Below are 17,466 nucleotides of genomic sequence, written 5' to 3'. Positions count from 1 at the left end.
CCATACTATAGACTTGCATTTTGGATCATTTCTTCGACATGCTATATTATGGTGTTTTTGGCCATTTTTGCAATTTTCTATGCTATACTGTGTCTCATCACGATATTTTAGAAGGTTTTCAACTGTTTTCAACTGTATTTGGGACATGTCATATTTTGACATTTTTGCCATGCTATAGCCTTGCTTTTTGAGTCATTTTTTTGACTTGCTATATTATGGTGGTTTTGGCCATCTGTGCAACTTTCCATGCTATAGTGTGTCTCAACAAGCTTTTTTAGGTGGTTTTCAACATTTTTCAGCTGTTTTTGGGAGGTGTCGTATTTTGATATTTTTTCATACTATAGCCTTGCATTTTGGGTCATTTTTACAACATGCTATATTATGGTATTTTCTTCTGTTTTTGAAACTTTCTATGCAATGGAGTGTGTCAGCATGCCAACATTTTCAACATGTTTCCAGGTTTTTTTGGGAGGTGTCATACTTTGACAATTTTGCCATACTATAGCCTTGCTTTTTTTGGTCACTTTTGATCTGCTATATTTTGGTATTTTTTGCCATTTCTGAAACTTCCTATGCTATGGCTTGTGTCAGTATGCTATTTTAGGTGGTTTTCGGCTATTTTCAGCTGTTTTTGTGTCATATTTTGACATTCTTGTCATACCACAGTCTTGCATTTCTGGTCATTTTTTCGACATGCTATATTATGGTGTTATTGGCTGTCTTTGCAACTTTCTATGCTATGGCGTGTCTAAGCACGCTATTTAAAGTTTTGTTTAAATTTAAACTGTTTTCAGCTATTTTTGGGACAGTACATATTTTGACATTTTTGCCATAGTATAGCCTTGCATTTTGGGTCATTTTTTCAACATTTTATGTAATGCTGTTTTTGGCCATTTTTGCAACTTTCTATGCTATGGTGTGTCTCAGTACGTTATTTAAAGTGGTTTTCAATACTTTTTGGCTATTTTTGGGACATGTCATATTTTGACAGTTTTGCCATACTATAGCCTTGCATTTTGGGTCATTTTTTCGACATGCTATATTATGGGATTTTCTTCCATTTTTGCAACTTTCTCTGCTATAGCGTGCCTCAGCACGCTATTTAAAGTGCTTTTCAATTGTTTTCAGCTATTTTTTGGAGGTGTGATATTTTGACATTTTTGCCATACTATAGCCTTGCTTTTTTTGGTCATTTTTTTGATCTGCTATATTTTGGTATTTTTGGCCATTTTTGCAACCTTCTATGCAATGGCGTGTCTCAGCATGTTATTTAAAGTGGTTTTCAACACTTTTTGGCTATTTTTGGGACATGTCATATTTTGACATTTTTGCCATACTATTAGCCTTGCATTTTGGGTCATTTTTTTTACGACATGCTATATTATGGTATTTTCCTCCATTTTTGCAACTTTCTCTGCAATGGCGTGTCTCAGCACGCTATTTAAAGTGCTTTTCAACTGTTTTCAGCTATTTTTTGGGAGGTGTCATATTTTGACATTTTTGCCATACTATAGCCTTGCTTTTTTGGTCATTTTTTTGATCATGCTATATTTTGGTATTTTTGGCCATTTTTGCAACTTCTATGCAATGGCGTGTCTCAGCATGTTATTTAAAGTGGTTTTCAACACTTTTTGGCTATTTTTGGGACATGTCATATTTTGACATTTTTGCCATACTATAGCCTTGCTTTTGGGTCATTTTTTTTACATGCTATATTTTGGTATTTTTGGCCATTTTTGCAACTTTCTCTGCTATATGGCGTGTCTCAGTACGTTATTTAAAGTGGTTTTCAATGCTTTTTGGCTATTTTTGAGACATGTCATATTTTGACATTTTTGCCATACTATAGTCTTGCATTTTGGGTCATTTTTTTCGACATGCTATATTATGGTATTTTCGTCCATTTTTGCAACTTTCTCTGCTATGGCGTGTCTCGGCGCGCTATTTCAAGTGCTTGCAACTTTTTCAACTGTTTTCAACTATTTTTTTGGAGGTGTCATATTTTGACATTTTTTGCCATACTATAGCCTTGCTTTTTGGGTCATTTTTTTTAACATGCTATATTTATGGTATTTTTGGCCATTTTTGCAACTTTTTATGCTATGGCGTGTCTCAGCTATTTATTTAAAGTGGTTTTCAATGCTTTTTGGCTATTTTTGGGACATGTAATATTTTTTGACATTTTTGCCATACTATAGCCTTGCATTTTGGGTCATTTTTTTTGACATGCTATATTAAGGTATTTTTGGCCATTTTTGCAACTTTCTATGCTATGGCGTGTCTCAGCACCTTATTTAAAGTGGTTTTCAACACTTTTTGGCTATTTTTTGGGAGTTGTCATATTTTGACATTTTTGCCATACTATAGCCTTGCTTTTTTGGTCATTTTTTTTTGACATGCTATATTATGGTATTTTTCTTCCATTTTTGCAACTTTCTCTGCTATGGCGTGTCTCAGCACGCTATTTAAAGTGCTTTTCAACTTTTTTCAGCTATTTTTTTGGGAGGTGTCATATTTTGACATTTTTGCCATACTATAGCCTTGCTTTTTTTGGTCATTTTTTTGACATGCTATATTAATGGTATTTTTTCCATTTTTGCAACTTGCTATGCTATGGCGTGTCTCAGCATGTATTTAAAGTGGTTTTCAACACTTTTTGGCTATTTTTGGGACATGTCATATTTTGACATTTTTGCCATACTATAGCCTTGCTTTTTGGATCATTTTTTTGACATGCTATATTATGGTGGTATTTTCGTCCATTTTTGCAACTTTCTATGCTATGGCGTGTCTCGGCACGCTATTTAAAGTGCTTTTCAACTGTTTTCAGCTATTTTTTTTTTTTGGAGGTGTGATATTTTGACATTTTTTGCCATACTATAGCCTTGCTTTTTGGTCATTTTTTTGACATGCTATATTTTGGTATTTTTGGCCATTTTTGCAACTTTCTATGCAATGGCGTGTCTCAGCACGTTATTTAAAGTGGTTTTCAACACTTTTTGGCTATTTTTGGGACATGTCATATTTTGACATTTTTGCCATACTATAGCCTTGCTTTTTTGGATCATTTTTTTTATTGACATGCTATATTTTGGTATTTTTTCCATTTTTTGCAACTTTCTATGCTATGGCGTGTCTCAGCATGTTATTTAAAGTGGTTTTCAAAACTTTTTGGCTATTTTTGGGACATGTCATATTTTGACATTTTTGCCATACTATAGTCTTGCTTTTTTGGTCATTTTTTTGACATGCTATATTTTGTATTTTCTGGCCATTTTTGCAACTTTCTCTGCTATGGCGTGTCTCAGCACGCTATTTAAAGTGCTTTTCAACACTTTTCAGCTATTTTTGGGAGGTGTCATATTTTGACATTTTTGCCATACTATAGCCTTGCTTTTTTTGGTCATTTTTTTGATCTGCTATATTTTGGTATTTTTGGCCATTTTTGCAACTTTCTATGCTATGGCGTGTCTCAGTACGTTATTTAAAGTGGTTTTCAACACTTTTTGGCTATTTTTGGGACATGTCATATTTTGACATTTTTGCCATACTATAGTCTTGCATTTTTGGTCATTTTTTTCGACATGCTATATTATGGTATTTTCGTCCATTTTTACAACTTTCTATGCTATGGCGTGTCTCGGCACGCTATTTAAAGTGCTTTTCAACTGTTTTCAGCTATTTTTTTGGGGGTGTCATATTTTGACATTTTTGCCATACTATAGCCTTGCTTTTTGGTCATTTTTTTGACTGCTATATTTTGGTATTTTTTTGGCCATTTTTGCAACTTGCTATGCAATGGCGTGTCTCAGCACGTTATTTAAAGTGGTTTTCAACACTTTTTTCTGCTATTTTTGGGACATGTCATATTTTGACATTTTTGCCATACTATAGCCTTGCTTTTTGGGTCATTTTTTTAACATGCTATATTTTGGTATTTTTGGCCATTTTTTCAACTTTCTATGCAATGGCGTGTCTCAGCATGTTATTTAAAGTGGTTTTCAAAACTTTTTCAGCTATTTTTGGGAGGTGTCATATTTTGACATTTTTGCCATACTATAGCCTTGCTTTTTTTGGTCATTTTTTTGATCTGCTATATTTTGGTATTTTTGGCCATTTTTGCAACTTTCTCTGCTATGGCGTGTCTCAGCACGCTATTTAAAGTGGTTTTCAGCTGTTTGGCTATTTTTGGGAGGTGTCATATTTTGACATTTTTGCCATACTATAGCCTTGCTTTTTTGGTCATTTTTTTTACATGCTATATTTTGGTATTTTTGGCCATTTTTGCAACTTTCTCTGCTATGGCGTGTCTCGGCACGTTATTTTAAAGTGGTTTTCAATGCTTTTTGGCTATTTTTTGGACATGTCATATTTTGACATTTTTGCCATACTATAGCCTTGCTTTTTGGGTCATTTTTTTGACATGCTATATTATGGTATTTTCTTCCATTTTTGCAACTTGCTATGCAATGGCGTGTCTCAGCACGCTATTTAAAGTGGTTTTCAACTGTTTTCAGCTATTTTTTTGGGAGGTGTCATATTTTGACATTTTTGCCATACTATAGCCTGCTTTTTTGGGTCATTTTTTTGACATGCTATTTAATGGTGTTTTTTTTCCATTTTTGCAACTTTCTCTGCTATGGCGTGTCTCAGCACGCTATTTAAACTGCTTTTCAACTTTTTTCAGCTATTTTTGGGAGGTGTCATATTTTGACATTTTTGCCATACTATAGCCTTGCTTTTTTGGTCATTTTTTTGACATGCTATATAATGGTGTTTTCTTCCATTTTTGCAACTTTCTATGCTATGGCGTGTCTCGCATGCACATATTTAAAGTGGTTTTCAACTTTTTGGCTATTTTTTTGGGAGGTGTCATATTTTGACATTTTTGCCATACTATAGCCTTGCTTTTTTGGTCATTTTTTTGATCTGCTATATTTTGGTATTTTTTCCATTTTTGCAACTTTCTATGCTATGGCGTGTCTCAGCATGTCATTTAAAGTGGTTTTCAACACTTTTTCAGCTATTTTTTTTGGGACATGTCATATTTTGACATTTTTTGCCATACTATAGCCTTGCTTTTTTGGTCATTTTTTTGACATGCTATATTTTGGTGTTTTCCCATTTTTTCAACTTTCTATGCATGGCGTGTCTCAGCACGCTATTTAAAGTGCTTTTCAACTGTTTTTGGCTATTTTTGGGAGGTGTCATATTTTGACATTTTTTGCCATACTATAGCCTTGCTTTTTGGGTCATTTTTTTACATGCTATATGTTGGTATTTTCGTCCATTTTTGCAACTTTCTCTGCTATGGCGTGTCTCAGCACACTATTTAAAGTGCTTTTCAACTGTTTTCAGCTATTTTTGGGAGGTGTCATATTTTAACATTTTTGCCATACTATAGCCTTGCTTTTTGGTCATTTTTTTGATCTGCTATATTTTGGTATTTTTGGCCATTTTTGCAACTTTCTATGCTATGGCGTGTCTCAGCACGTTATTTAAAGTGGTTTTCAACACGTTTTGGCTATTTTTGGGACATGTCATATTTTGACATTTTTGCCATACTATAGTCTTGCTTTTTGGTCATTTTTTTCGACATGCTATATTAATGGTATTTTCGTCCATTTTTTGCAACTTTCTCTGCTATGGCGTGTCTCAGCACGCTATTTAAAGTGCTTTTCAACTGTTTTCAACTATTTTTTTGAGAGTGTCATATTTTGACATTTTTGCCATACTATAGCCTTGCTTTTTTTGGTCATTTTTTTGATCTGCTATATTTTGGTATTTTTGGCCATTTTTGCAACTTTCTATGCTATGGCGTGTCTCAGCACCTTATTTAAAGTGGTTTTCAACACTTTTTGGCTATTTTTGGGACATGTCATATTTTGACATTTTTGCCATACTATAGCCTTGCTTTTTTGGTCATTTTTTTTGACATGCTATATAATGGTGTTTTCTTCCATTTTTGCAACTTGCTATGCAATGGCGTGTCTCAGCACGCTATTTAAAGTGGTTTTCAACACTGTTTTCAGCTATTTTTGGGAGGTGTCTATTTTGACATTTTTGCCATACTATAGCCTTGCTTTTTTGGTCATTTTTTGATCTGCTATATTTTGGTATTTTTGGCCATTTTTGCAATTTTGCTATGCTATGGCGTGTCTCAGCATGTCATTTTAAAGTGGTTTTCAACTCTTTTTGGCTATTTTTGGGACATGTCATATTTTGACATTTTTGCCATACTATAGCCTTGCTTTTTGGGTCATTTTTTTGACATGCTATATAATGGTGTTTTCTTCCATTTTTTTCAACTTGCTATGCAATGGCGTGTCTCAGCACGCTATTTAAAGTGCTTTTCAACTGTTTTCAGCTATTTTTTGGGAGGTGTCATATTTTGACATTTTTGCCATACTATAGCCTTGCTTTTTGGGTCATTTTTTTGACTGCTATATATTTTGGTATTTTTCCATTTTTTCAACTTTCTATGCTATGGCGTGTCTCAGCACGTTATTTAAAGTGGTTTTCAACACGTTTTGGCTATTTTTGGGACATTTCATATTTTGACAGTTTTTGCCATACTATAGTCTTGCATTTTGGGTCATTTTTTCGACATGCTATATTAAGGTATTTTCTTCCATTTTTGCAACTTTCTCTGCTATGGCGTGTCTCAGCACGCTATTTAAAGTGCTTTTCAAATGTTTTCAGCTATTTTTTTTTTGAGGTGTCATATTTTGACATTTTTTTGCCATACTATAGCCTTGCTTTTTTTGGTCATTTTTTTGATCTGCTATATTTTGGTGTTTTTTCCATTTTTGCAACTTTCTATGCTATGGCGTGTCTCAGCACCTTATTTAAAGTGGTTTTCAACACTTTTGGCTATTTTTGGGAGGTGTCATATTTTGACATTTTTGCCATACTATAGCCTTGCTTTTTTGGTCATTTTTTTGACATGCTATATAATGGTGTTTTCTTCCATTTTTGCAACTTTCTCTGCTATGGCGTGTCTCGGCACATATTTAAAGTGGTTTTCAACTGTTTTCAGCTATTTTTGGGAGGTGTCATATTTCATTTTTTGACATACTTTGCCATACTTGCTTTTTTGGTCATTTTTTTGACATGCTATATAATGGTGTTTTCTTCCATTTTTGCAACTTTCTTGCTATGGCAATGGCGTGTCTCGGAACACTATTTAAAGTGGTTTTCAACTCTTTTCAGCTATTTTTGGGAGGTGTCATATTTTGACATTTTTGCCATACTATAGCCTTGCTTTTTTGGTCATTTTTTGATCTGCTATATTTTGGTATTTTTGGCCATTTTTGCAACTTTCTCTGCTATGGCGTGTCTCAGCACGCTATTTAAAGTGGTTTTCAACACTTTTTGGCTATTTTTGGGACAGGTCATATTTTGAACATTTTTGCCATACTATAGCCTTGCTTTTTGGGTCATTTTTTTTGATCTGCTATATAATGGTAGTTTTTTCCATTTTTGCAACTTGCTATGCTATGGTGTGTCTCAGCACGTTATTTAAAGTGGTTTTCAACACTTTTTGGCTATTTTTGGGAATGTCATATTTTGACATTTTTGCCATACTATAGTCCTTGCATTTTGGGTCATTTTTTTTGACATGCTATATTAAGGTATTTTTTTCATTTTTGCAACTTTCTCTGCTATGGCGTGTCTCAGCACGCTATTTAAAGTGCTTTTCAACTGTTTTCAGCTATTTTTGGGAAGTGTCATATTTTGACATTTTTGCCATACTATAGCCTTGCTTTTTTTGGTCCATTTTTTTATATCTGCTATATAATGGTGTTTTTTTCCATTTTTGCAACTTTCTCTGCTATGGCGTGTCTCAGCACGCTATTTAAAGTGGTTTTTCAACACTGTTTTGGCTATTTTTGGGACATGTCATATTTTACAGTTTTGCCATACTATAGTTTTGCTTTTTGGGTCATTTTTTTGAAATGCTATATTATGGTATTTTTTCCATTTTTGCAACCTTCTATGCTATGGCGTGTCTCAGCACATATTTAAAGTGGTTTTCAACTGTTTTTGCTATTTTTGGGAGGTGTCATATTTTGACATTTTTGCCATACTATAGCCTTGCTTTTTGGGTCATTTTTTTGATTTGCTATATAATGGTGTTTTCTTCCATTTTTGCAACTTGCTATGCATGGCGTGTCTCAGCACGCTATTTAAAGTGCTTTTCAAGTGTTTTCAGCTATTTTTGGGAGGTGTCATATTTTGACATTTTGCCTTACTATAGCCTTGCTTTTTTGGTCATTTTTTTGACCTGCTATATTTTGGTATTTTTGCAACTTTCTATGCTATGGCGTGTCTCAGCACGTTATTTAAAGTGGTTTTCAACACTTTTTGGCTATTTTTGGGACATGTCAAATTTTGACATTTTTGACATACTATAGCCTTGTTTTTTGAGTCATTTTTTCCACTTGATATATTATGGTGGTTTTTGGCCGTTTTCAACATTCAATGCTATAGCACATCTCAGCATGGTATTTTATTTGGTTTAATGTGGTTTCATGCTTATTTTTGGATATGTCATGTTTTGACATTTTTGCCATACAGTAGTATATTTTTGTTATATTCTATGCAATGGCGTGTTTTGGTGTGCTATTTAATGTGGTTCAATGTGGTTTTCAGTTGGTTTTTGGACATGTTATATTTTGACAGTTTTGCCATTTTCTTGATGGCATTTTTTGCTGTTTATTCAGCATGGTATTTCATGGTTATTTTGGACTTTTTGCAATATCCTATGGTATGGCGTGTCTAGGCATGCTTTTAGATGTCGTTTAATGTGGTTTTCAGCAGGTTTTTGGACATGTCACAAGTTGAAATTTTTACCATACTCTGGTATCATTGGGTTTTTTTTCAACATCCTCTATTGTGGTGTTTTTGCAACACTCTATGACATGATGTGTCTGTATGCTTTTTATGTGTTTTTCTGTGGTTTTTAGCTTTTAACATGTCACATTTGACATTTTTGCCAAAACATCATAATATTGCATGTCGAAAAAATAACTAAAACCATTATGCTATAGTATGGCATAAAATACCAAAATATGACATATCCAAAGAACAGCTGAAAACCACTGAAAATAGCATTGGCAAGACATGTCATAGTATAGAATGTTGAAGCAATGGCCAAAAAAATCTGAATGTAGCATGTCAACAAATAGACCTAAAACATCATACTATAGCATGTCGAAAAATTTTAAAATGTGACATGTCTACAAAACAGCTGAAAACCACACAAAATGGCATGTCGAGACACGTGATATTGCAGAATGTAGAAAAAAGTCCTGAAACATCATGATATAGCATTAAAAAAAGACAGAAATTTATAGTATAAAACTTTTTTGACCAACACAATATACAATGAGATATTTGTCAAATCTTTGAACAAAACACTATAATTATAACCCTTTTAATCATTTTTTCAACGTACTATACTACGTTATAGCATGTACGTATGATATTACGTTATTATACTATTATTATTCATAGTATACTATGAAGTTTTCATCATTTTTTGAACGACACACTATACTATGATGTTCATCAATTCTTGAACAACACACTATAACAAAACATTTTAATCAGTTGTTGAATGACATACTATATCATCATCATATCATTTTTTGAACAAGATGCTAAATTATGTTAGCAATTTTCAAAAAACATACTATACTATGATGTTTTAATCAGTTTTTGAGCCAATACTATCATATGATGTTTTCATGATTTTTGGGAAAACATACTATACTATTATGTTTTTTTTTTAATTTCAACAATTTTCATCAACAAATTATACAATGAGGTTTTGGGGAATTTTTGAGGAACCTAATATACTATTCCTTTTTAATGATTATTTTGAGGGACATGACTTTTGTGATTTTTTTGAGCAACTTACTATACTACGTCATTGATATACAATGATGTATAGTATGATGTATAGTATGACGTTTTTATGAGTTTTTGAGCGAAATGCTGTAGTATGATGCTTCAGCTTTTTGAGTGACACATTATACTTTATCAGTTTTTTTTAGTTTTTCAGAAACATTAAATACTATGACTTTTTTGTGACTGTTTTGCTCATCAGGTTATTCAATAACATTATTCTGACTTTTTGAGCAATATTCTTTCCTATGGCTTTTTTTAAAATAATTTTTTTTTTGATGGAAATACTTTACAATAATGTTTTTTATGATTTTGTGGAGAGACATACTATTTGTGTGACATGATGTTTTGACTTCTTGAGCGATATACTTACTATGAGGTTTTTATCATTTTTTGAGAGGTGAACTGACTTATCTTACCTGAATTTTTGAGTGTTATACTATACTATGACATTTGTGTGATTCTCTGAGTGACATACTATTTGTGTGACAATGTTTTGACTTTTTGAGCATAGTATCCTATGACATGTTTATCATCCACTGATAACATAGTGTTTACAATGCAATTTTTGAGCATAAGTTTTTGAGTGAAAAAACAATTTAATGATGTTTTCTCAAGATTTTGAGTGACATACTATACTTTGATGTTTTTAATGACTTTTTGATAATTTACTTTTTCCACGTATATCACTAAAAATTTGTACAGTAAATGTTGTACAAAATGGCATAAAAAAGTCATAGTTAATTATGTCTTCCAAAATAGCACAAAAAAAAAAAACACATAAAAAAAGTCATACTATAGTATGTCATCCAAAATAGAACAAAAAACTCATACTATAGCATGTTGTTCAAAATAGCATCCAAAATTCATCGGATAGTCTGCTGTTAAAAATAGTGTCATATAAGAGGTCATACTATCGTTTGTTTATCAAAACAGCAAAAAAAAAAATTTTGACAACACAGTATGTTGTCAAAATGTATTAATATAGTCATACTACAGTGTGTTAGCCACGTTACCCAAAAAGAATTTCATTGTATAGTATGCTGTCCAAAATAGCATAAAAAAAACATCATACTTTTATATGTTAGCCAAGATAGCATAAAAAAGTCATCCTATAGTATGTCATCAAAATAGCATGAATAAATCAAAGTATAGTATGTTGTTCAACATAGCATAGAAAAATCCTAGTTCTGTATAGTATAGTATATATAAAAACATGCTTAAATATGTTACCAAAAAAAATTAAAAAAATGCCATATTAAAGTATATTGTCAAAAGCAGCATAAAAGTCATACAAAAGTATGTCTTTCAAAATAGCATCAAGTCTCAGTGTAATATGTTTGTCAAAATAGCAAAAAAAGTCATAGTATAGTATGTTGTTACCGACATGTATAGTATGCTATACAAAATAACAAAAACAAAAGTCACACTACAGTTTGTTTTTCAAAATTGCATTGAAAATTCATGGTATAGTATGTTGTAAAAAAAAAAAAAAAAAAAGCATTTATAATAAAGTAAAAAAAAAGAAATAATTCTATATTACGTTTAAAATAGCTTTAAAAAATCATAATATAGTATGTCATCCATAAGAGTAAAATGTCATACTATTGTATCTTGTCCAAAAAAAATATCTATACAAAACTTGTAGTAAAGTATGTCTCTCTAAATAACATCATTCTTATGTTTGTCTTCCATAACAGCACAAAAAAAAATGCATAGTATAGTATGTTGTCAACAATAGCATGAAAAAGTCATGCTATAGTGCATCATTCATAATAGCATCAAAAAATCATAGTTGTGTGTTATGTCTCTACTTTGGTAAATTAAGTGTGCTGCAAATACGAGTGCGTAGAGATAGACAATTTGAGAACGGAAAGAAACTGAAATGAGATGTTTTATTATTAACACAATAGTATCATATATGTATTATTAAAACAATATCAGTATCACAGTTATTCTCAATAACTGTTATTGCTACACCCCTAACACTATATGCATATACTCAGTGCAAAGTATGTATTAAAATTAGTCACTGGTTGGTCTCACAACCTAAATACAATCTTTGAATGAATCAGTGGGCTAAAATCGTCAGGTGCGGAGATTCAGAATGAGGACCCAAAATACAGAACAATCAAAATGGGAGCCAGAAGTACAAACTAAAAGCGAGCTTTAATGCTGAAGATTATCCACCAAAAAAAAAAAAAAAAACCCAACAACAACAGGTGAGTAAAAATACAAAGTACAAATAAAACATGAACAAAAACTAGACTGAAACCAGCCAGATTGATGAAAAGAACTCAGGGGAAGAACAGGGCAGAAACACGACAGGGACAACAGGAACACGCTCAGGGAAAAAACAGATGAACTGACAAAGGACAAAGGGAAATAAACAGAAAGGAACTTATTGAGACAATGACACACAGCTGGGTAGGTAGACACAGGAGCGGGGGGGTGTGTGGGGGGGGGGGGGTGGGGGGGGGGGGATTTGCACAGGGGCTGGTTAACTAAAGAAGGTGTGAGTGGGAACACTACGCTGGAGCAAGCGAGACTTGAACAGAAAACAGGTGTGCAGGGGAGACTGACAGGGAAGGACAGACAAGACTGATAACACAGGTGAAACAAATCAGGGAAACAGAGACAGCGAGACACAATATGGGAAACACAGAGACAGGGAGAGAGACATAGAGACACAGAGACACACACAGAGAGAGAGAGAGGAGAGAGAGAGAAAAAAGCACAGGTGACATACAAGGATTAAAAATACAACAGGAAACAGAACATCAGTATCTAGAAACTAGAAAACAGAAAACCCCCAAACAAAGCCCACAGTAAAAGAACCCCCCCCCCCCCCCCCCGAACCCAAAATGCACATGTAAATAGGTTACAGTGAATCTGTTTTACATGTACCGCTGATAATCTCATACTAGATTAAAAGTGGGTTTTTTTAACAGATTTATCAATATTTATTACTACCTGCTGAACCTAGAGATTTTGCCTCCCACAATCAGACACTAACTGAACAATATTGGAGGGTTTGACTGATTCCGTACATCGAATATGTAAAATCAAATTTGTGGCTTTCACGGATCCAATACTAATAGGGTTACGCCATGATTTGGATTTTAAATGAGGCTGCTTGTGTTGAATACACTTCAACATCCACGTATTTGGATGCAAAGGAAGGACTATCCGAGTTGTAGCACACAGATTCCTCTCCTCCCTACTTTGTCCTGTGCCTCTGGAGATGCTAGTAATAGCCTACTTGTATCGTAGAAGAGCACTTAAAGCTCCTAATATAATTATCTATCAGTTCACAGCCACGGACAAATGAGTTCAGCCTGGAGATGGCTTTATTTCTCTGTGGAGCAGCCTCTCCCCTACCAACTGATTCCCCGACTCTACCTTGGAGCTGCTTACATTAACAAACACAAAACGTTACAGGGCCCATTTATATTCCAACGCACTCTCCACTCACTTGAACTTTTTCTGCTTCTCTCTTCCCCCCGCCAAAAGAACTTTTCACTTCAGGTTATCCTGACTCCAAACTCATTCCTGAGTTGAATGATAGGGCAGGGGACATGAGCAGTGGACAGTGGGCAGTTCGCAGCGTCTGCTCATAGGTTGGCAAGGGCACCATCTGGCCTGCTTTGGTCCAGTGGCTTCTAGCTGGTGGTGGCACAGAGCCAGTGGGCACCTGAGTAGTGGTGGCACAGCGGGGCACACTGGTCCTCCAGCTGGCTCCTAAATGTCCAATTTTCCATGGCAGTGCTGAACCCTCTGCAACAGATGCCGGGACCCACAGGGAGTCCACTTCACTCTCTGTCCTATATTCACCGTTAATGACCACACATATCATTGTGATTGTGGCTGGTGAAGCAAGGCAACACAGAAAAGTCAGTTTTACTTCAGAGTTTAAATTGATTGTGCTTTATGACAGTTTTTTTATTACGTTTCAGTGATCTTCTATTCTCTGAATGGCTCTAATTGGTCTGTAAAATTCACTGAGCTATTAAAGAGATCTCTGTGGAGAAAAAGAGAGAACAGGAGCATGCAGTCACTCAAAATTATTCTTATGCCTATGCTTTGAATTGGCAATTATCATCTATGCTGTAAGTATAGGAAAATTGCATGAGTAGCGTAGTTTAAAGCTCATAGTATTTTCCTCATATCCCTGCAGTGTAAACACTGCGCTTTTTGTTTGTCACAGATTCCAGAGCTGTGCAGGACTGACTGGATGCACAAACATATAGAGCCTCTGCCAGAACAAGAGAAGTCACTTTAAGTTGCCATGTTTGTCTGTATGAAAGCAAACACGCAAACAAGTACAAATGCTCTACACTCCCACAGTGCCTATGGCTTTGTTTTCCGGGTTTAACTTTGCCTGCAGCTGAAGCTGAAATGATCAGGAAAGCCACCATTTCACCAAGAACTGATTCATGATGCTTCATTTTCACAAATTGAGCTTTTTTTTTATTATTATTATTTCTCTCCAACAACTATTACATTCATTACATTACACTGTTTCATTCTTGGCTCCAAGATGATAAATCCTCCTGACTTTGTTGACTTCTCCTGTAGTGCCACCATGAGGTTGACATATTTGGTTTTTGGTGAAATATCTCAACAACTATTGGATGGATTGCCATGACATTTGTTCACACATTTATGCCTCTCTCAGGATGAACTGCAATAACTTGACCCTGTGACTTTTCATTTAGCACCATCAAGAAAAAAATACCTACAAAATTAATGACATTCCCATCAGCCTTAGGTGAATAGTGTTTAGTGTTAATTACCAAATGTCAGAGGCCATCTCTTACAAGTAGTGTGAAAGCACACCCTGACTCTTAGTCTTGTTTCCCTTTATATCATAATTTAAAAAGAGAGATTTTCAAATTATTATCTTTAGTAGAAGAAACTGAGGTTATGAAAGACCACAATTAACCAATGCCATATTATCTGAACAATGCACATATAAAAGAAAAAAAAAGTAATTTGTCAAGAGTCCAGAATAATGTATTGTGAGTTTCTGCAAACCACAAATACATTACATATGATGTATATGATTAGATGTATATGAGCTGAGTTTCTCAGGAAGGGAGGGAAGGAAGTGGATGCTGTGACACTAAGGTGGACAGCAGCAGACTGCAGTTTGAGGCCATCAAAAGAAGTATTTTTTAACAAGTTTGGGACATATTCTGCCAAATTTGTAGCAACAAAAGTATTTGTTTTTTGTGTTTGTGATCAATTTTTAATTAGCACCATTTCTTCAACACAGGTACACTGCTGGTACAGAGAAGCAATAAAAAAGTAGGTATTTTTTGATGAGAGTTTGGGACATTTTCAGCTGTGTTTGCAGCAAAAGCAGGGACTGTTTAATGAGTGTCTTCAGTCATGTCAGTCAGTGTCTTCTAAGGCATTTTTGTGTCTAAACCTAACCACGTTGACCACCAACATTAAAAATTGAAGCATGAAGTTTCAACATATCTGCTACATATGACACATGTAACATGTTCATGGTTTTCTAGAAATGTACAATGTCAGCAATTCTATTTGCAATAGGGTTGGAGATGCAGATAAAACCTAGTAACTGGACACTGAGTTAAGGTTACAAATAAACTTTCATTTTGAAGAAATGAATGTGTTGAACAGTAAGATATCTTTATAATTGTACACCAGATATTTTTGTTAGTTCAACACATAGTCACTCTATTATTGTGTGCCATGCTCCTCCATAATTCAAATGCAATAAATACAGGATTTAACAGCAAACACAGCTGGATTTTTCAACAGTGGATTATGTCACTGACTGCGACAGAGCCTTTCAGCAGTGCAACAGTTAGTCTAAATATTCATCACTAAATTCTTCACTTGATTTGACTTAAGAACAATTAGAATAAAACCAAATCCCCTTTTCCCCCACAGTGGAATACTAAGGCAGACATCATTATAACAAACCCATGTCTGGGGAGTCAGTTCTCCAAGTGAGTAGTTGGATGTGTTGAAAAATATATCTAAGCCTCATGTTCCTCTGTAAGTTATCAGAAACCTGCAGAAGGAATGAGAGATGAATTCTGTTTCCCTTGTGGCCACTGGGGACAGAAAGCATCCCTGGCTTGGTGAAAGGACTGAAGGGGAAACCTGCTAGCTGGCTGGGACTGACTGCACTGATAAATTTCACAGGGTCTCTCAGAGTCACGGAGCTGTCAGCACAGAGTGATGGGCCATGCCAGGACATGATACACTGATCTAATTGGAGGATAGCTCAAAGACAGTAGACGAGATTCCAGTTGATCTGTAGCTATGGCTCGACTCCTCTGGGGGATTTTTTTCTGGTTTATATTTAGCTGCATATATAACACAAGCAGTTGGATTTTTTATTTTTTATTTTTTTGAAAACCAGTTTTTGTGTCTTCTTTGATTTGGTGCTAGTAGATATGTGAAAAGAACAACTGGTAAATAATGCGAAATGTTTCGTAAATGCCCCCCAGAAACAGCCAAAGACATGAGAGAAGCTTCTTGAAAATTTGATTAAAAGCCAAATGCAATCGATCACAAATGCTGCCAACACAAATGCATCCACTGCACTGAGGAGGAGGTCAATACACTGTTAACACAACATAGGGCATCAGGCTTCAACACCCCACAAACATTTTTGAAACTCTGGTTTTCATGTGTTCTCTCTATTATTGCATGGTCCTCCAAAAATCAATATCTCATCTCTCAGCCCGGTGGCAGGCTTGGAAGAGACCCCAGTCAAACAGCCAATACCCTCTGACAATGAAATATATTTTCCCAGACAAACAACAAGCATCAGTAAGACCTAAGGTGCTCAGACAGCTCCTTGGTTTCATACAGTAGGATTTTTTTTTATTTTTTATATTATAACATCAAGACCACTTTGCTGTTGTTATTAGGGATAATTTACAGTGAGTGGTGAGGCAGGACTCAATGTTCTGGATGCCACAACACTTCACAGGATACACACTGTATGAACCTACTGATGACGGACTGCTGCAGAGATTTAACCTTTGGTATCGTGGTCAGGGGTTAGTCTTATTCACTGCTGCTCTATTAAAAATCTTCCATGGCTCATTCCTCTGCATTCCCTACAATAACTAGTTTTCAACCATTAAAAAGGAAATAATAACCATTACTTCCAAAATGAGACAGATAAACTACTTGCAGCCCCTTGTCATAAATGTCATACATATAGCTTTGACAAGTGAGTTACAACAAAAAGTAATTTTCTCTTCAAATGTCAGACTGTTTCATTTGATTCATTGTAAGAGGCCTAAAATGGTAAATCTGCCATTTCTTTTTCACCAGAAGCAAGAGGCTAAAGCCATGCTAGCAACTCTTTGAGGCTAAATTATGGGCTATATCAGAGCCCCAGGAAGTGCACTGGACTTTGAGGCAAATTTCAAATAGTGGCCAAACAGTGTAACAACAACTTCTGGGTCTGTCACATGATGTCATTAGTACCAGAAAGACTTTTCGCTTTTGCCTAACACTGGGAAAGCAACATCTGTATACATTCAACAGTGGTTTTTG

Source organism: Plectropomus leopardus, chromosome 11 (assembly GCF_008729295.1).
Source record: "Plectropomus leopardus isolate mb chromosome 11, YSFRI_Pleo_2.0, whole genome shotgun sequence".
NCBI classification, from domain to species: domain Eukaryota; kingdom Metazoa; phylum Chordata; class Actinopteri; order Perciformes; family Serranidae; genus Plectropomus; species Plectropomus leopardus.
Note: the sequence above shows the minus strand (reverse complement) of the source record.